The sequence below is a fragment of the Lissotriton helveticus genome, chromosome 8, assembly GCF_964261635.1.
Source record: "Lissotriton helveticus chromosome 8, aLisHel1.1, whole genome shotgun sequence".
Classification (NCBI taxonomy): Eukaryota; Metazoa; Chordata; class Amphibia; order Caudata; family Salamandridae; genus Lissotriton; species Lissotriton helveticus.
In genome coordinates, this window is record NC_136069.1 from 867,339,491 (window position 1) to 867,361,275 (window position 21,785).

The following is a 21,785-nucleotide window of genomic DNA, read 5'->3' on the forward strand; positions in this document are numbered from 1 at the left end:
GAAATTGTTACTGCATCCAATAATGGGTGAGGCGGGAAGTAGGACACGTGGATGCTTTTGCCCTCGCACCTTCTCAATATGAAGCCAGTGCTGCCTGGGTATTCATCTGCAGGGACAGCTCCTCCGCAATGGCGCAGGTGCATCGCCCCACTGGTAGAGCCAGCAGCTAAAAATAAAATGATATTTGATTACCATTTTATTTTTAAGCAGCTCGATCAGCCAGTGTGTGCAGGGAGGGGGCGGGGCCAGGGAGGGGGCAGGAGGAGTGCCAAGTGCACTCTCTAAGTGTGTACATGTGTCTGGCTGGGCGCCTCAGGCTGACCAAAACACACATTACCACATACTCCCTGACCTGAGCAGAGCATCTTTTCAGCCCACTCAAGCCAAACCCCATGCTGCTCTGCACCGCTGGGTTTGGACTTGGAGTCTAATGCAGCCCCAGTGCCTGCCGGGACACAGAACAGGAAACCCCTGGCGGGACGCAGGACGCTGCCAGCAACTTAAGGTAAGTTGTATCTATTTTATTATACTCTCCCTGCATTCCCATGCGCCCCGCCCCACTACCTTTTGTATGTGACCGCCGACACTGTTCATCTGGTGCATGTAGGGTGCACTGGAGTAAGATCAGCAAGCTTCTAGTCACCTCTAACATTTTATTAACCTGAGGCACAATCTTGCTGCCAAAGCTACTTGTCTTTATCATTTCTGCATCCTTAGGGAAAGCTCTGCTGTCTTGGTATATGTTTGCGACAGGATTACAATCTGTGCAATAGCTCTGATACCTGGGGAATTCGACAGTAATATTCTTGTGATCTAAGGGATAGCTTTGATGTAAGTAGGACATGGCTCTGATATCTACCTATCTGAAGAAAAGGCCCTGCTGCAAAATTATTGAGTATTCTGATAGATGTTTCTACTGTCTTGTGTGCTTGCCTGGATCATCTTAGAAACCTGGAAGATAGCTTTTCAGGAGATGGTGTTAGCTTCTAGTTTGTGCAAAACAAAATATGGCTCAGAGCTCTGAGATTGCACACCTGTGAAGTGCATAATCGTAGAAAAATACATTGATGTTCATTGCGCATGCCTGGAACACCGCAGGCATAAATGCTAGCTCTGCTTTCTGATGTCTGCCTGAAATATCTGTGCATGTGACTGCTATCTTTAGTTTTCGAAATACATGTCTTTGACATCTGTCAGCTTCATGTCTCTGAAAACTGAAAGTTAGTTTGGTTCTGACGAACGCACCTGTAACATCTGTATAACCTGAGGGATACCTCTTCTGCATATTAGTAAGCATGCATAACACCTCTGTCATCCGACAGCTAGTTCCGTAGTCTGAAGCACATCTGTCGCTTGAAATCAAACATCTGTACACGCAGATTGCCAGCTCTGCCCTGCCAGATGGAACAAATACATGTATACACTTCATGGATCTGCTGCCTGAGGCTTCTCTCAAAGTGAACATTTAAAACCCATCAGCCATGAACCGCTGCCGCAATGCAAGTCTGTTTGAGCTGGAGGAGACAAGTACGTCTAGATTTTGCAGTAAACTTACACTCGGAAATGGTGACTAGCCAAAAGTAGTAAACTTATTACAAATTGTAAGAGTAAATGTACACATGTAGTTTTACTCTTATGCTTTGGAGTACATTTACAACTTTTGGCTATTCACTTTTTAAAATTAAATTTATTACAAAATCGTGATTTAGGTGTCGCCACCCCTGAAACTGGGAGGTGGAGTTAAAGTTATGAGTGCTATTTATAGATTTGCAAATATAGGTGGAGCCCTCCAACACCCCAGTAGAGATAATTCTATGTAAAAAAAATAGGGAAAACAATTCAAGTTTATTACGTTTTTTAAAAATATTTAATTAATTTTACTGGTAAATTGAATTGTTAATACATTAAAAATAGTTTTCCCATAAAAGTAATAACATGAAATATTAGCCAACATTACCACTTTAAAATCATGTTAATTAAACAAGGAATTATAATATATTAAGTTATTTCATCAATATTATTTTTAGCAAAATATAATAAAGGCACCCAGCCTAGCAATTGTATATTTAATTCATATTTAGTAACTTTAATTAGAAACTGTGTTTAATTAATATAAGTAACATTTCATTTTTATTAAAAGTAAAACATGTATTTTTTAATGTCAACTGTTCATTTTGAACTAATAACTTACAATACACATACACATGATTTAAAAGTTGAAATAACTTAATTATTTTAACATTATTTTTTTACGGGGGCACTGTATTAAGTCCCTGCCACCATTATTTTCTATGGGAGTGTGTTGCCTTACCTCTGGGTGACCTTCAATGATTCTAGATTTATTCCGAGACCTTGCTGGAATACATTTACTACTGTTTTGTCACCTTCAGGGCACAAGTAACTTTAGAAGTGTCCTTTAAGTAAGCAAAGATCTTACTCATTTGCGGGTGGGTGTGTGTATTAGCATGTCCCTCATTAAACATCTCCTTACAAGCACACCTCTCTTTGTGCGTCTCTAACCCCCTACCATTTAGTAGTAGATATTTACCATTTTCACACCACTTCCCCCGTCCTTCCCACATTTACAACTAAGTGCAGAGATCACCCCATAGAAAATATAGGTGAGGTGGAGGTACAGATTTTCACCCGGACGTTTGTGAACTGCATTTTGTAGTAAGTAATTAGTACTATTTTACGTACTACAAAATTCAGTTTGTGAATTGGAAACATCTAGACCATTGACATCAACTATGCCTGCAATGCACTTCTATACTGAGTATGAATAAGCCAAGACTGTGACTAAGATTTACTAAAGCTTCGGGTCCGGCTTGCTTTATATATATAATGCGAGCCCGACACAAAGTGTTAAGGTGGGTTTTACTATCCAACACAAATCTGGATTTGCGTTGAATAGTATTCCAAAGAAACGCAAAGTTGTGCAATGCGCTGCCTAGCATTCTTTTGTGCCAAGGAGGTATTCCATGGGTGGTGCATTGATGTTCCCATGCAACAACGTATGTGCCTTGATGCAAATCCCTATCTCCGAAGAATCGTTGAGAGGGATTTGCACCAAAATCATACTTCTCTTCAAAGCAGGTGCAATAAGGAGAAATGTTTCTATTTCTTTTTGTTTTCCCTACTTTTCATGTATGCTGCATTGTACAGCATACATACAAAGTCCCCAAAACCTCAAAGAATAGTTTTTTGTAATGGTTGACCCACTTCCAGTATAAAACCTATTCTTTGGAGAACACAGACTCCCATGAACTATGGTGCAATGGTGAATGCTGTCAAAAGTGTGCCAGTGCAAGGAGACAGTAGAACAGAGCCTCATCATAATAGATATTACACTGTTCTGCTTTTCCAGTATACATCACATAAAGTCATTTATAAATTAAAATCATTAATCCGAATTGCTTTGGTTCAGTTTCAAAACATGTTCTGGATTTTGTAAAAGCAAATATTGAACAATGCTCTTCATATGTTTATGACTAAATGTCAGGGACCAAATGGATTCAGGTAGAACACAAACAGGCTGCTTGTTAGGGGTTATACCTTTTGCCTTACTCCTCCATTTTTGCTGATCTTGTTTTTGCTGGGATTAGGACTCCGTGCACTTTACCACTGCTAACAAGTGTATGTGCTTACTCCCTAAAACATAGTAACATTAGCTTACACCCAATTGGCACAATTAATTAACGTATATGTCCCTAGTAAAGTAGTACTGCATGTACCCAGGGTCTGTAAATGGAATGCTACTAGTGGACCTGCAGTACTGATTGTGCCACCAACTTAAGTAGCCCTTTCAAACATGTCTCAGGTCTGCCATTGCAACCTGTGTGTGAAGTTTTAAACTGCCATTTCTACCTGGCAAAATTAACTTTTTATCAGGCCTAAATTTAGCTTTTTAATACATATAGGTCACCCATAGGGTAGGTCCTAAACAGTCTAGAGGGTAGGATGCAGTGTATTTGAAATGTTGGACATGTACTTTAAACTTTTACATGTCCTTGTAGTGAAAAACTTAAAAATGTGTTTTTCACTATTTCAAGGCCTACCTCTCTATAGGATAACATTGGGTTAACTTATTACATTTAAGAAGTGCTAACTTTTGATTGGAAGTACGTAGGAATATTTATATTTTGGGGCCTAAAAATTATAATTTAGAACCCTCTTTAATAGTAAAGTTGAATTTTAAGACGCCATGCTGAAAAATGCCACTTTTATAAAGTTGCCATTTTCTTGTTCTAACCATTTGGTGTCGGTAGCCTGGAACCTGGGTTGCATGACTAGGTGTAGCTGGCAGTTGGTCTTTGTGCTTTGCTCCCAGACAGTGATACAGAGGGGAACTAGATGTTGGCAGGATGGGCCATATCTGACTTGATGAGGGTGAGAAGCTGACACCTGCTGCACTTGCACGTGACAAATGCTGTATCCCAGCACACTCAAAAAGGGGTTTACACTTGTCTTTTGTGGCCCCAGACAAGCTAGGGCCAAGGCAGAAAGTAGGAAATTCCAAATACCAGTGGGGAAGGGAAGCTCCAGAACCTTCTCCTATTTCGAAGCTGGCACCAAGTATAAATAAATATAATAAATAGTGGACCCTCAAACCCAACTCTTCAGTACACAATTCGGGACCTGTATAAGACTGCTGTGCGACTCTGCTGCAAGAAGGATTGATTCTCTGCTGCACTGCCGCTCTTCTGCACTGCTGCCCTACTGCCCTGCTGCCTGAGGGAGGAGAACTGGACCTTCTTCTTGATTCGAAGATACCAGAGTGACTCCACAGGCTAGTTGGATGGCTTCCTGATCAGGGCTTCAGGAACAGAAAAGGCTCCAACAACATATAACCCAGCACCTGGACTCTGTCTGTTTTCACTCTTGCCCCCAAGTGGTACTGCCCCAGTCAGAAGTTAGAAGTGGGCCTGAAGGTGCTTTGCCAGATGAGCTGCAGTCCAAGCACAACCAAGACAGTGTGACACATTGCCCCACAACTCCGCATCAGAACTGCACTGTGAAATGCATCCCTGATGCAGAACCCCACAGCGCTTTGGAACTGCCGCTGCCTGGCTCCTCATTGATGCAGAATCTTGTGCAGCAGTCCAACAGCATGTCAGAACAGCTGCTGCGCAATGCATCCTTGACACAGGGCCTTGAATCACAGCTCCACAGCTCCCTGGAATCGCTGCTGTGTGATACATACTTGACACAGGACCTCACATTGAAGCCATCAGCCCATCAGAACCACAACTGCGAAACAAATGCTCCACACAGGATTTCACAACGCTCCATAACCCGGATATAAGTTGCCTTTTTCGGTGGGCTTAATTTGGTCCCTGTATTTGGTCCGCACTCCACTGTGGTCAGCTTGAATTTGTCCCATTCTGGCATGACCAGATAACTACAGCTGTCGCTTTGTGCTTTTAGGCACTGTTTTAACTTAAATCTTTCAAACTGCATATCTCCGGTTCTCCTGATTGGATTTTTGTTGTTTTGGTCTCAAATAATTCATTAGATTTTTCTTGTGTTGCATTTTCACTTTATTATGCTTTGAAGTGCTGCATTGCGTCTCTGTTAGGCTTGGCGGCTTTTGTGCCAAGCTACCAGAGGGTGAAGCACAGGCTAATTTGGGGTGTTCTTGTGACTTCACCTTAACAGAAATTGTGGTTGCTGCTTGAGTAGGGTTCCCCACCCTGAACCAGTAACCCAATTCCTTACATTGGGTTTTAAACTCAGAGGTATTTTAAAGGTATTGCAGCAGGTTGAACAAAGGCTTATCTCAGAAGAAAAATGGTCTCAGCAGTTGGGGGAGGCAGATCTCGGCACTTAAGAGGTGGAATTCAATTGCAAGAATGTTCTTAATGAAAACTACTTTACCTACGTTTGGTATGGAAGATCAAGAATGAATTCAGTAATATTTTTCTCCACTTTTTATCTAATGCAGATGGGAAAAATCAGATTTTGCACTTGTGAATATTCACAAATTATATCTGTACAAAATGTGCCAGGGACAGAGCCAGACTGGAACCCAAATCATCCCTGGCATATATGTTCATACCACAGCAGGTAGTGACTAGAATGGAACCATTGGAGTGGGGTTGGGGCATGACAAACAATAACGTTTTGAAAGCATCCCCATGGAAATGTCAGAGTGACAGAATGGTCAGTTAAGCCCTGGCGCTACATGAATGATTTGTATTATTTACCGGCTAAAGTCCTTGGTGAAATATGAGGACAAGGGGTGAGGCTTGGATGCAGCAAGCATATGTCATGGGGGAAATTATTATTCACAAAGGGAGGCAGTGAGTATACCAGATACCTTATCTACACTCCTGCATGAGTCTTGCCTAATGCAGGATTGGCACAGAGGAATTACCAATTCTAACAAGAGACAGAACTGTGCACTGTTAGTCTTGCAAACCATGGGCCTGATTATGATGTCAGATGCGAAAGCAGGACCACCCGAATAGGAGTCGGAGGTCCCACTGGCCGCATTAGGATTAGTCTTAGGATGCGGTAACAATGTGGATATTTTGTATTGTGGCGTGTGCTGTGGGATGCAGCACACGCCGCAGTACAAAATAAACACATCTTACATATCCCTGCACTATGTGGCAGGCACCATGCAGTGTCTGCCACTGGGTGCAGGGATATGTAGAGGGTACTATAGGAGCCCCGCATGGCCCGTGGTGGAGGGCCAGAGGGGCCCCCCAAAGTCATTTTCTGCCAGTCTTTTCATGGCGGGTTAACCGCCATGAAATGCCCGGCAGAAAGGGACATTGTAATCCCTACGGCTGTGCCTGAGGAGGCACCTCCAAACATTGTGGGCATTGCAGACCACTCCATGAGCCCATCAGATGCGTGGCAGTCGGTTTCTCCGCCCGCCGTCCATCCGCCCGCAGCATCCAGCAAGGTCCAATGGGGGTGGGACAGCCACCGATGGCCTGGCGGTTCCACCGCCATCGTACTGAGGCCCCATGTTCTCAAATGTTCGTGACTTACATGACCAGTGAAGAACTGCATTATATGTCTAATAGTAAAAGTAGGAATATAAATAAAATTCAGTGCAATAACATGCAGGGCATGTGTATTTTAATTTAGTACCCATTTGTGACGTTGGTTCATCAGCCTCCTAACGTGAGCGGTAAACATCCTTTACAACGCAACTGTTACAATGAAGTACCTTTACGACGCAACCATTACAACGCAACTTTTACAACGACTTGCGCTGGGGGGCGCTCTAGGATAGGGAATAGTTTCCAACACTTCCCTACTATCCACGGGGACTGGAGTTGGAATAGTAAATTAAACTATTCACTATCCAGCGCCCCCAACGCAAGTCGTTGTCAAAGTTGCGTTGTAAAACTTGCGTCGTAAAGGCATGCGTTGTAATAGCATGTGTTGTAATGTCATCCATCCACGTGAGCTGCCCCACATCACTGTCCAGATGTGACTGGGGTGGGTGTAACTCATGTAGTTCCTGATTCGTAATCATGCACAATTACCTAAGAATTCCTTGAGTCTGTGCTTGAATTACAAAAGAAGAGTAATTCTGTATTTAGCATTATTTCTTAATATAAAAATGCCACCTTGCATCCAAAATCGATGCAAAGATACATTTTGCGCTAAGAAATAGCAGTATGTGAAAAAGAACATGAACCATGAGCAGCTTCTCGCACTCGCTAAATATTCTCTTGGGTAGGGTTTTTCCCCCAATTTACTGCCGGCATTTCGCACTATTTTCTTAGTGTAAAATGCACCCTCGCAACTAAATGTTTCAGAACACACATAGTGAGTGTGAGCGGCCCCTCACGCTTGCTAAATGTGCTCTTGCTGTAGGATTTTTTCCACTAAACTACTCCCAGATAAGCAAGTAGGATAATTATAGGTAATTCCGCTTCAAAGAGTAACGTGGAATTACCGAAATTACTCAAAATACTCTGGCATAATCGAAATTATGCCAGGCCTACACGTGACTAATGCATGTATTGCGCTTCAGGTCAGCATGCACCCTGCTGCTATGATGTTTAAAGAGAGGCAACCAGAAGAAGAGCTTGCAACTGCTGAGGCTGCAATTTTGCATGATTCTATCAGACTCTTATATTTGCGAGACCCCTTTTCCAAATGTGTGGCCTGCTTCCCCTTCACTTCGGGGCCAAGTATCGCTTGGAGTACATACTGACTTTGTGGGGTATAAATATTTTTTTTGTGAAAGTTTTTTATTCTTTTATCATTAAACAAGGCTGTTACAATGGCAGGAGTACTTCAGTAATATGATAACGTTACAGTCACGTCTCTGTACTTAGTAAAACATGTAGTATGTATAGTGGCAGTTACACATCTCGACATAGGTCATTAACAATCCCCCCTCCTGATTCAGTTTAAACCTCTTCCATTTCATCGTCCGAACTATCAATGTCTCCCTCACGCAATGGTTCACATATTTCCCCTCTAAAAACGTTCCAAGGAGTCCATATCTGATTCCACCTGCGTGGACTCCCCCTGTTAGCATATGGGGTATATTTTTTTGTTGCAGTTTTATAATGAGCGAACTCGACCTAAAGTACTGGAGCGCTTCACATGAGCACCATTTACATTACACAAGGTCACTTTCATTTTTAAGGCATGGGGGCATTTGCCCAGAATAACAGGTTGTTAAGCTAAGACTCGATTTTTGCCCTAGCGCAACATCTTCTCCTATGTGATAGCTATAAAATCAGGATAGCACATTTGATTTAGACTCCAGTTTTTAATAATCTTTTATTTGTAGGGCCATACATTTCTCTAACTAAAATTCAACCTCTCTTCAGAGGTGAGCTTTTCGTGCGACGCTGCGAAATGCTAGCCTAAGAACAGCGTTATATTTCATTTCCCAGTAAATTAATTTCACAATCAACCACCGCATAATAACAATGATCCCAGATCTTTTTGAGACACAAATGACTTTTCTTTTTAATAGGCAGGTTACTGCCACATCCCTGGTGATTAAATTCGATAGTACCTCAGGTTGGGTTTTCATTGACATTTTATCATTCTGACGTCAAATAGACATCGCCCCGAATGCCCATGTCTACCGTTCTTAGGGGCATATTATCAAGGGGGTTTATCTCCGCTTTTTTCGCTTTAAAAGCCAAGAAAGCGGAGATAAAATTATCTCCCTATTACCTAGCTGTCGCTAACACCAGTTAGCGACAGCTAGTAGGAGATAGCGACCATCTTGGGCCCCACTTTGCATGTCAGTGATATTTATCACTAATGACATGCAAAGTGGGCGTGCCAAGATGTTAGCGACTGGAAACAGTCGCTAACATCGCTATCTCCTATTACCAACTTTTGGAGATATTCGCGCTAAGCGTGAATATCTCCAAAAACTAACACCTACCCTGAGCAGTTCTTAGCCATGTTATCCAATGGGAGGTGGATAACATGGCTAAGAGCATTAGCTCGGTAATGCATGAATATCGCTGACTTTTCAGCGCTATTCATGCATTGCGGCCGTTTTTTATCGCATTTGCGATAAACCTTGATAATAGCAAGGTTTATCTGCGATAATTTCTGACGATGCATAGCGTTAAAAAATTCGTTGCTAAGCATCGTTAGCGATAAATATCGCTTAACGTTGGTAATATGCCCCTTAATGACTTGCCATAATAGCATAACATAAAACAGTACCATTGAGTTGTGCAACAAAAAACACCTGTTATTCAGCGACAAGGTCCCTCAAGGGGTGAACGTGCGTTTTATAAATGCAAGTATTACGGTATGTTATCTTTCTGAACGACCACAAATGTATTGTGTTGCTACGACTATTAAACCTTGTATGCTAAAATTATGCAAAGATTGCTAATTTCCCTTTATAGAGTAGGTTTCAAAAGCAAAGGTTTCCTCTTTAGAAAGGCTGAAAAGTTATCTCATGCTGGTGACTTCTCACAAAATCTTACGTCACACAATTGATGCTATGGAAGTTATTTCCATCACTGTTCATTCAACTAAGGTTTACTCATAAGCCACTCAGAGCATGCGTTATAGAGCAGAAGAGTGCCATATCTTCTAAGATATGATGCTGTTCTCCTCTCTCCCTACACTGGCCCACTTTTGGCCATCATGAGACAATGCTGCACCGCTGCGCCACAGTTCAGGGTCTCTTCCACTTCAAATACTATGGGGCATATTTACAAGTCCCTATCGCCACATGAACGTTACTTTTAGTGACGTTCCTGTGGCGATATGTAAGTGCCCTTTCCAATGCAGCATTAAGCTTCTTCATTTGGTTTAACGTTGCCTTGTAAATAAGACCCCCATTCACGCTATACTTAGCATGAAAGGGGTGGGCAATGGGTGTTACAGTGGGCGTTCCACAGCAACCCCAATTAATTCTGACACTGCCAATATGCTTTGGCGCTAGGCTGCTAAAAGTAGTGCCAGCGCAGGGTTGCACCTTATTGCTATAAATATGGTGCAGCCCTGTGTTTCAGAAGTGGTGGAGCATGGCATCAAGCCATGGAGGGGAACACCACGCTCCACCAATCCTGTAGTAAATATGCCCCTATGTTTTAATGATTTCCCTATTTTGTATGTGTGCTTTACAGTGCAGAACACATGAAAAGTAGGAAAAACAAAGAGAAATTAACTCATTTCTCCTCATTGCAGTCCTTGAGGAGGCGTGTGTTTGTGGTGCACATCCCTAACTATGATTCTTTGTAGATAAGCATCAAAATCTATGAGTGATCTCATTGGATTGCCAATGCACCACCCATGGAGCCCCCTTAGCACAAAGTAATGCAAGGCAGTGCATTGCTCTACTTTGCATTACTTTGGGAAATTACCCAACGCAAATCCAGATTTGTGTTGAATAGTAAATGTCACCCCATTCGCTTTGCATCTGGTTTGCTTTAAAAAAGTAACACAAATGTGACCCACAGTGTTAGTAATCTGGGACGAACTGCCTAGTTAATACCAATTATACACAGCTCAGTATAAAATCCACACCCTCCTCTATTGAAAACACTTCTGTTTGACACTATTGCTAATTTTTACAACTTTTTTCGATTACAAACTCGACGATTAAAGTACTGAAATGTTGTTTGCTCCTTGACTGCAGCTACAATATATTTGGGAGTATGCTGTTCTCTTGAAATTAGTTAGACTCCTATCCTTGTAATATTTTCACCTTTGAATTGAAATTTGCAGACCAACGCATATCAATAGCTCGCGCATAGATTGCATGTTTTTGAACACTGGATGGTTCGATATTTGAATCACTTAAAAACCAGGGAAAATTCAAAAATCCTCAAGTCTTAAGCAATATAAAAAGACCTGGAGAACTTAACTAAGTCGGAATATTGCTTTACAAAAATCAATTAAATGTGTGGGGACAGCGTTGCCTGTTTCGTCACCGTTTTTGGTAAATTTTCTCAAAGTCAATGACAATAAGGAATAGTCCTAAAGAGATTTGACAATTGAATGAGTAGGGCATTTCCCATTTCAATAGATTAGTTTACATATTACTCTATGACTTTTTGTTTCAGTGATACATTTACTTTACCGTCAGGTTTTACTCAAACTGCAAACATTACGCGAACCAGATAATTCTTTTTTGTGGTTCATAGAAGAGATTTTTCTCCGCCTCTTGAACGGCTCCATCTTTAGTTTGGCAGAGGGACTCTTCATTCCAAGAAAACTTGTCATCCTTCATAGTTTTTATTCCTGAAATGAAAAAAAGGTAGTTTAAATGGACATTCACTCAATTTAATCACGTTTAGTATGGAATTTAGTAATTACATCTGGTTCTGAGAACACAAACGATTGCATTGCGCTGAGAAACAGGTGCCGTATTTGGTGACCATCATTGATATTAGAACTGTGTAAGTAATAAGCATCTTAAAAAGACCAGGGGCCAGATGTATGAAGCTATTTAGCAGTTGCAAACCCTACTATTTGCTAAATCACAGGTTTTGATACTGCTAAATGACTTTTTAGTATTTATTAAATTCATTTTGCGATAAGTAAGCTTTTACCAAGTCGCAAATGGGTGTAGAAATGTATAATACATTTTAACTTGAAAGGGGTGTGTTGAGGATGTCCCTTCCAATTTGTGATTCGGAATATGTATCAATGGTTTGTGACTTAAGTTTTATTCAGACACCATTGATAGTTTATGATTCCTTCAACTGAGGTGGTAACCCATTTGTGAATGGCAAGGGAACCTCTTGCCATCTCTTCCCCTTTGTGAATGTAAAAAGAAAATTGAGAGTGGGTCGTGGCTCAACGGACTCCTTCCAACTCTTACATGAACTTTTTAAAAAAAGTATTTCCAGAAATGTAGGCCTATTTCCTTTAACGAAAATGGATTGCATTTAAACAAAAAATACTTCATTTAAATAAATTCATAGACAAGGTGGTCTGCTGACCCCAGCCAGTGATGGCATCCAATCTGTGTGAGTTGAAATTTGCGGCCTACCTAATGAAAAGTAATGAGGTAGGTAGAATTGGGACCAACACAGAATTGCAATTTTGTAAAACAACTTAATGGTACACATGTTGGTTAAAAAATGCAGAATTGAGTCACAAACAATTGGTGCATGACTTGCAACCAATCTTTGTGAATTGTGAATTTGTGTTATCTGTTCCCATGTGAAATATGTTCTTTTATGTAATCATTGTATAATGTACTAACAAGCTAGTGCAATGCACCTTCAGAGAACAGGTTGGGCCATTCTATCCCATTATGCTGCAGATAACGGCAAATGTTGAAGGCCGTTTCAAAGAAGGCTCATTTTGCAGCAGCTTGAAAAAAAGAATTAGTTAGCATTTTCTGCTTGTGCCTTAACCTTATTGGTCCTTTGCCTAGGAAAAATGTGTAGGTGTATTAAGTGTTAGAATTGTGTAATGAAGGCTAATGCAATGTAGACGATTCTCTAGAAGCTTCTTTCTCCGACCTTTAGGTAGATGCCCTTTCACTTGCCTTTAGAGCAGATCTATTTTAGATGCAGAACCCTTCTTTTCTGACTTATAAACAGAACTTTTCCCTGACTAAGAAGAGTAGGGTGCTCTCTTCATGGTAGAACTGGTCTTGCTTACTTTCCATTTTGAGACAACTTGATATTAGTCTGTCTTTGTTTATGAGCCTTTGAATTGCTTATATTGACTAAGGTATTCATGTATTGAATAATGCTTTACACCTAAATTGATGATTTGATTTTGTAACTCCGCAAATCTTTCAATAGACGTTTATGGCTGAAACTTAACTACTCTCTGTCTTCCTTGTGGAGCCTACTGTGCTTAATATGCATAGAAGTGTAATGTTAGCCTTAGTTGGAACTAAAGATTAATCGGAGAGCGCTTTCTAAACCTGAATCGGCACCAGAAGTTGCACGGACCAAAGGGCTCTAACACAAGGCATCGGTCAAAAAACATCAGATGCATCACCTTCCAGACTCACAGTCCTTCAGCCATATTTGCAGGTGGAGGAACTACTGTATTTTTGATGGTGAACCCTCAGCTGACTCAGCCGTCAAAAACGCTTGGCATCCCAATAGAATTATGATGCAAATGAAACAGGTGTCACAATGACCTCAGACAGACCCAGGTGAGTTATGTAGTATTAAAGCACAGGAAAAGCTCAACACTAATTATCATTGACTGTCTGTTCACTGTGGGTGCTCGAGGGACACATCAAGTGTGCGGTTTGGTTTTTGACAATGAATATTCATATGATACATTTGCATTCAAGGATTCTCAAAGCAGGAGCACTTGCAACTGGGTATTGATTATATTGCTGGAAGTAGAATGCCTAAGTGCAGTCTTCAAGATCCCCCAGTAAGCAGCTACCATTCAAAAGATTAAACTACACTGCAAAGTTGAAAAGCTAGGGCCTTTACATGCAAAGCTTTGTTAAAATCCGCAGCATTGCATTACACACAAAGCAGGATATAGTGGAGCGCCATATGTACTAATCATCAATTACATCATCACCATTGGACAAGCTTGCACTAAATATGCCTGACTTTAAACCCACTTTATGATTATGCCGTGGTGCAAGAGAGCACTCACTTGTGTAAATTCTGTACTCAAGGTAGATCTTCCCATACAAATCCCCACATGGAATCATGAAAACAAAGATATGATATGTGGAATTTTATAGAAATTACATATATTCTATGTATAAAAATCCCGCTGTTCCACTCAAACTCAGATCATGCTACTTTGGGAGTCTTTAGTTGATTTGTCCGGGGATATCTTATGAGGGGGTTGACACTATGAAACACAATGGGCTTAGATCTAGTATTTCAGCCCCCCAAAAAACCTGTGCACAATAAAGTTGATTGATGCTGCTGTCTCTTTGCATGGTGTAGTGCTGCTTAACATTGTGTGAACATCCGTGCAATCAATTAGTATATCTGGCTGGAGCATTAAAATACACAGCAAGCAGGCTCCAGCTCCAACAAAATCTAGGAAACAATGGTGTATCGTCAGTGCTATGCGGCCAGAATTCTAAAGGGTGCACATGGGATGAACTTTGGTTAGAAAAAGTAAAGACTGTCTTAAAACAAGTGCCCTACATTAAAAAGAATGAAATACCATTATGGGGACAATACAAGCTAGTTGTGATAAAGGCAAACACTTGTGATTACATAAACATAGTAATATTATGTATACTCAATTCTAGAGGCTAATTCACAAAGGTAATTTACACTTTTGAATATCTTTAAACTTTTGAGTAACTTACAATATTTACAAACTGTACTGTTGTAGTAAGTTACACTTTTGTAGTAACCTAGACTATTGCAGTAGGTCCAGCACTACACATGACCAGCCACTGGTACAGCTCCTCCCTCCCCCACAGAAAATAATGACGGTGGAGCCTTAAAATAAAACCTTATAAGAAATAATGTTACATTAAATTAAATGAGTTAAAATAGTAAAATATATAAATAAATATCAATTAATGTAAGAAAATATTGGAAATAGTACATATTTAATATCATATTAAATATTTACTACATAAATAATAAATATGACTAGTATATATTTTTTACATTAATTCATATTTATTTACAGTGCTTACTATTTTAACTAATTTCATTTAATTAAACCTTATTTTTCATAGTGCTATATTTTAAGTGTCCACACCATTATTTACTATGGGAGGGCTTTGCACTACCAATGGTTATCCATAGGTAATGCTTAGTTTTCTACGAAGTGTAAGTTACGACAAAGGTGCAGTTTGTTAATATCAAAAAGTAGTAAACTTACTCAAAAGTATAAACTTGCTCAAAATTGCAGTTTGTGTATCAGGTCGACTGGGCCTGATGCACTAACTGTACTTTATAGTATGTTTTCTAGAATTACAGTAGTACTACAAAACATATTACAAAGTGCTCTTCACAAACTGTACTTGTATAGTAACTTACACCTATGTGTTTACATACACTTCTGTAGTAAGCCCCTAACTCTATTATTGTCTATGGGGTGTTGTTGCAGTACAAGTGGTTGGCCATGTGCAGTGCTGAACTTAACAAAAAAGTATAAGTTACCATAAAAGTGTAAGTTACTACAAAACTGCAGTTTGTGCATTGTGCAAAAACAAAAAGTAGATATCTTACTCAAAAGTGTAAATGTACTCAAATGCGCAGCTTGTGAATCAAGCACAAAGTTTCAGACTCTGCAGGGTTCCATAAAGTTCCTATCACCCAGTGTTCCCCCACTTGTCCTGATAAAAACCCTAGCACACTTCTGCAGTTGGGCCTAGTGTTTGCAACTGGAACGTTTCAAACCAGGGTCAATGGGAGTCCCATTGACCCTAAGTTTATTTGTTCCAGTTTTGGGCACTATGACTAGCCACACAAGCGAGGTAGCGTTTGTATCAGGACAAGTGGGGGAACGTTGTGGTATGAATGCTTCGGATCCCTGCAGATTCCAGAAGTTTATATAAAAAAAATGCACAGAAAATGTGTGATTTTAGGCTACGTTAGAGGCTTTCTGGGCATTGTGGGTAAGAAAACCTCATGGGTGCCATGAGATGCATAGCATCCTAGATAACCCCTTCCCCACCTTAGGTGTCTAGTTTTCAGACATGTTCTGGTTTGGCATGTTTACCTTGGCGCCAATTAAGCTAAGGCCACAAAACCACAGCTACCCTATTCGCAAAATATGGGTTGGAAAATGTTGGTGACAGGTTGCGTTTTAGGCCCTCTCCTGTCGCAGGTGCTAGGCCGAGACCCACAAATATGATTTTTAACCGGAGACGTGTGGAAACACAGAATAGTAGAACATTTGTGATTACCATTACCAAGTGGATTACTCTGCATTGTTCCTTCCAAATGTAATCTACTGTGTATGAAAGAAGAAATGTTGCCAATTGCCGTCTACAACTCATGCTATTGTGGATACCCACAAGTTCAGAGATGTGCAAATAACCACTGCTCCTAAACTCAGCATCTAGTGTACATTTCTGAAATACATAGGTTTCTTTCACACCCATTTATTACTCTTTATATTTTGAATTGCTCTGTACTCGGCACACAATGAAAAACTATTGTAAGGTTGTAGGCTCTGTGTACTCAGGTTCTAGGAGAACCCACAAACCCTATATATCCCCAGGACCAGAAGCATCTGGCGGGTGTACTGGTGTATTGCTTTTATAAATCAGTTATTGTCACAGTAAGTTGCACATGAAAATGTTGTACAAATGACTGCTTTTATCCTACTCATTTCTCTCTTTTTTTCTAATTCAAGCGTTTCTTCCTTTTGGAAAATACTGTGGGTGTGCACAATTTCCCCTTGCTGAACTCTGAATTTGATATACTTTAAAAAAACGTATAGCTATCTGGCATCGCCCATGAGTTCTGCACCTCCTTCCAACATATACTGGAAGTAGGTTGAAAGCCCAAACATTAGGAAAAATGAGTTACCTCTTACAAATATGCCAAAACTGTGGCAAAAAAAAGATAGGCTTTTTGATACAGCTCTACATGCTCCTGAAACTGTGAAGATTGTGATTTTATCACAGCAAACATTTCTGTGATGGCATTTTTAGGAACAATATAGACACTTATTTGTGGAGTAGTTTTCTCCTCTGTTTTTTCACATGCTGGGAAAAAAGAATGCAAATTTGGCACGGATGCCTTATGTGGAAAAAAGTTATGGAGGCATAAACCTGGAACACCCCTAATAACCAAAAAAGGGCTCAGCACTGGGGGTTGAAATACCTCAGCAGTTAAGGGGTTAAGACACCTGACTCTATTCCTGGATCGCTCACTAATGGGAAGTTCTCTACTTCCTGGTTGCTATTTCAGGGCACCATCTTGGTGAGGTGCTCTATTAAACATTGGCAGGATATTTAAACACTGGTTGGACTGGCAATTCCATCTGCGCTTACCAGTGATCAGACTGCGATCTGTGTGAATGCTGACTCTTAGCTGAAGGAAGATTAGTAAATCTTTCTTAAACTTTTCATCTGAAGAATGATGTGCACTAACAACACAGAAATGCTCTAAATAAGAATTGTTCTGACAGACTAAAGAGTTTAGGACTGCTAAGGCCTGATAGTGATCTGGCAAATGTTAATCTATTATGTATGAAGGAAGATTTAGAACTGCTAGTTGACCACTCCGTGAGGGCAGTTCAAGACACACAACTTTAAAAAAAAATGCGGTGTGCTGATTAAAGTACATTCAGTGATTAGTGATCGCCATAATATATTAGCTAATTATGAAAAAATTAACTAGATTTTATCTGCGTAGCAAAAACTTGTTTGAAAGAAGATTGCGTGGCAATAATGAATCTTGTTCCTCCTGGGTATCAGATAGTCTCTGTCTGCAGAGAAGAGAAACATAGTAGAGGTTTAGAGATGATGGCAAGGCAATCTTTTAAAGTAAAATAAATATTGCTGGATATTCAAACAGAGTTAGAACTGCTAAAGTTGAGATTGATTGACTGACCATATGAGAATTATATGGCAGATAATAGTTGGATATAAGCCCCCTAGCAGATACTCACAAAAATGCATTGGAACTCCTTTGTCTGAGTCATGACATCCTTTGGTGTGGTTCCCCCTAACCTTTTTTGCTTTCAGATCTTGGCTTTTACTTATTTCATTTTTTTGCTTGCTCCTTCCTGCACAAAAACAATCCTGCCTACAACACAGGTACCCTTGCACCATCGTGCAAGGGTGGCTGCATTGGCGCTAAGCAGCCAAAATAGCGTTTGCGCAAGGGAAGAGGACAGGAATGCACCATATCGGATAAACACGGCACATTCCTGCCCTTTTCCTGTGATGCAGGGCAGTGCAGCAAGGTAACTTGCTGCCCTGTCCTGCACCACAAAACCCATAAACATGCCCCTATGTGTCCCCATTGCAGCAACCTTGTCGCAACATACTAGAATACAGTCAGTGATCTTGCAGCATGCTAGAATACAGTCAGTGATCTGCTGCACCAAATTACTGATGGGTGGCGGCCTGTGTGTTCACCTCGCTTTCCATTAAGGCTACTATTTGTTATAATTGCCACAAATCTAATATTCAGTCCGACATATATTGGATTTAGAGCTGCAATGATAACTTATCTACATCTACCGGTGGGGTGTTAAAAGGAATGCGTAATAGGACCTTTCTATTCCCTTAGAAGTGCCAGATATGTGCAGACCAGATGGATCATTGATTCAACATCCCCCCTGCATAGATTCTCATTGTTTCTTAACCATTGGGGAGCCATTTCCAGCAAGGGGACAAAGTGCCAGAAAGCTGTTTTAATCAACTTTTAAGCCAGCTGTAACTAACTAGGTTTGTGTCTTCTGGTCTGTGTAAGACTGGATTACTATCCAGGTATGGAAACGCCTGAAAAATTCAATTCTGTCCTCAAGCCTGGACAAATAAGTGGTGCTCTTGTTAATGTCCCTTTTGAAAACTAGGTGAGTAAGCTGAAGATTCCACAGCTCATTGATTAAGGCATTTTTCTAGATAGCGCCCATAGGCCACCTTCGTTCCTGAGCATGTTATTTCTTGTCAGCACAACCAGTCTAATGTGCCTGCTATTGATTTGTGCGTATTATGACAAACCTTTAGGTAAACCCCTTGTCTTGCTAGCGATTGTGTAGCAGCTCAAATTCTAGCCGAACTTGGGCCGAAGAAACCATCCAGTATAGTTGGGAAGTTCTTTTATGGGCTCGAGCCACTAGCAAATCTAATAGATGTTCCACCCTACCCAAGAGAATTTCACTACCATTGGTTAAGATTGGAAGAAATGTAACCACTAGTTGACCTAGTGGATCTTGACTTGGACCTAAAAGGTTTTTGTTAATTTTAGGAATGCTAGGATATTGTTAGAGCCTTTGCTTTAATATTCTCTTTTTGCAAGAAGAAGGGAGCTTTTGGGTCTATCGCAATGCCCAAGTATGTGTACTGCGATTCCTTGGTTATATTACTACTGTTACTGCTCCAAGTTCTAGCTTTTTAAAATTTTGTTTTCTAAAATTAAAGTTTTGGTTTTAGTAATATTTATCTCAGGTTTACTGCCCACAGAACTTATTTATTAACAGTTGAATCCCGATTTTACGTTTACTAAACAGAACCAGATCATACTGGATATCTGGAAATCTCCTCATTTTGGAGTGTGGGCATTAATATTTTCATGTTCTAACAAAAGATTTGATATGTAAAAGCTGAACACGTTGGAGACAATATGCACCCTTGCTTCAAACTAATTTTAATACATATTTTCCTGTACACAATGCGCCAGTCCCAAGTTTCATCCTTGCCCTAGTGTCGGTGTAAAGCTGGTATATTCCTTTCAAATGAATACTTTATTTTGTTTTTTGAAAACATATGTTTCAGGTGCTCACATTGGTGACAAAGTGCATAGGGTGATCTAAAATTGTCTAGATCGAAACGCCGTCTACCCAACCAAGGAAATTCCCCCACTTCACTGTATATATTTCCGTGGCATACATCCTTGTTTTTGTGACATTCTGTATATAGTTTTACTTTTTCACCCAGTCACCCTATGCACTTTGTCACCAGTGTGAGCATCTGAAACATATGTTTTCAAAAAACAAAATAAAGTATTTATTTATATGTTACCCTACAAAAAAGCCTTTCTCCCAAGATTGACTTAAATAACATAACTATACCTTACTATATAAGGACCTCTTTAGGCCACCCGAAACCACTGTTTTTTCTAAAAAATCATTGTCTAGGAAGGCAATCATCTCATAGTTTTCTACCTGGGTGCCTCTATTACCTTCTTTATAAATTGGATGGATTATTAAGCCCTGCAGTAAATCAGGAGCCAATTTACTAGAAATAATGCTATTAAATGCCCACTCTACTAAATAACCAATAACAATGTGGACTGTGTTAGTTAGAAACTGGTGGAATTTAGAGATGTAGAACAAAAGCACCATATTCGTTAGGACCGTCCCAACACTGCTTTAATTTAGTAAAGAGTAAATTTAGTAAAAAGTTGAAGAGAAGACCTACCTCTTTAAAATAACACTACATCACAGTGCATTAACAGATCACACGCCTGCTGCATCTCTATTAATAGTTGACTTTATGCTTGCCTTTGACCTTGTACCATGTTTCACTGCCTTTTGGCTAGGTTCGCACTAGGGAACCAGTGCTTAATTTGTCTAATAAAGAGTGCTGGAGTCCAAGGCTCTGCTCAGAAGCTCACGGTCAGCACTATTAACTATCAGCACACCGAATACCAAGGCTGCTCAGCCTTACAATTCATACCTCCTAAAACCACCAGATATTTACTGACAATTTATCTCACTCTTGCAAGGTACTGCTTACTCCCTTTGTGACGTTTTTTCCATCTTTCTCATCCTTATTTGTATGTTTTCCCTCTCATGCTCTCTGGAAATGTTGCATGAGGACAACTAAGTGGCAGTTATCACAAATGAGTGTGAGTTGCCCACTGGCAACCACCAGCTCAAATTAAGCACTAGTTATACCACACGCACACTACTTAGATATATCTAAATTAGCTGCAATGGTGCGAGAGCTAAATGTATCCAAAGTTATAAGGAATCCCAATCAGTTATTGGAAAGCTACAATGAAAATTTGAGGGACACTTGATTTATTACCCCCTTTCAAAAAGTACAACATTGTTCTAAGCTGAGAGCAAATAAATGGCTTAGGGCCATATGTATGAAGCTAATTTTTACTCGCAAACGCTGCGAATCACAAAAATTAGCGTTTGCGATTAAAAATGAGCAAATCCCAATGTATGAAGCAAAAAATCGTCGCAAAATAAGGAATCGCAAAAATAGCGATTCCTTACATTGCGTGAGCCTGAATTCTGCGATTTCCATAGTGATTCCTTAATTTGCGATCATCCCAGTTAGCGATAATCGCAAATCTAGAAACCGCTAATAAGGAATCACAATGGAATGTATCAAAAATTTGGAATTTGTGAATTCACGAAATTCGCAGTTTTGGAAATCGCAATTACCACCAAGTGGGAGCAGGTGGTAACCAGGTGCAAAGTATATAAGGAAGCCCACAATGCAACAGACTTTTTTCCACAATGTCTGGGCTCTACGTGATAGCGAGGAGGCGAAGACTGAGAGCTGCTGCGCAGAGGAGGAGACGCCAGGAGAGGATATTCCGTGCGTGCATCACCATCTACCAGCGCACTGAGGAGGACATCTACACCCACTACAGAATGGAGGAAGACAGCATACTAGATTTAATTGAAGAACTCAGACCCTATCTTGAACACCCCACACGCAGGACACAAGCCATCCCCACTCACATCCAGGTCCTGTGTTCACTACA

The 21,785-nt window shown here is 40.4% G+C and overlaps 1 protein-coding gene across 2 annotated transcripts in view; it reads right to left on the minus strand.

The window, feature by feature from the left end:
• HTR1F (5-hydroxytryptamine receptor 1F) overlaps nt 1-21,785 on the minus strand; it is an 845,375-nt gene that overhangs the window by 313,263 nt on the left and 510,327 nt on the right. For both annotated transcript variants that reach the window (XM_078656077.1, XM_078656078.1), the window contains exon 2: nt 11,546-11,706. The gene's annotated coding sequence lies outside the window, so the exon portion shown is untranslated. The remainder of the gene's footprint in view (nt 1-11,545; nt 11,707-21,785) is intronic.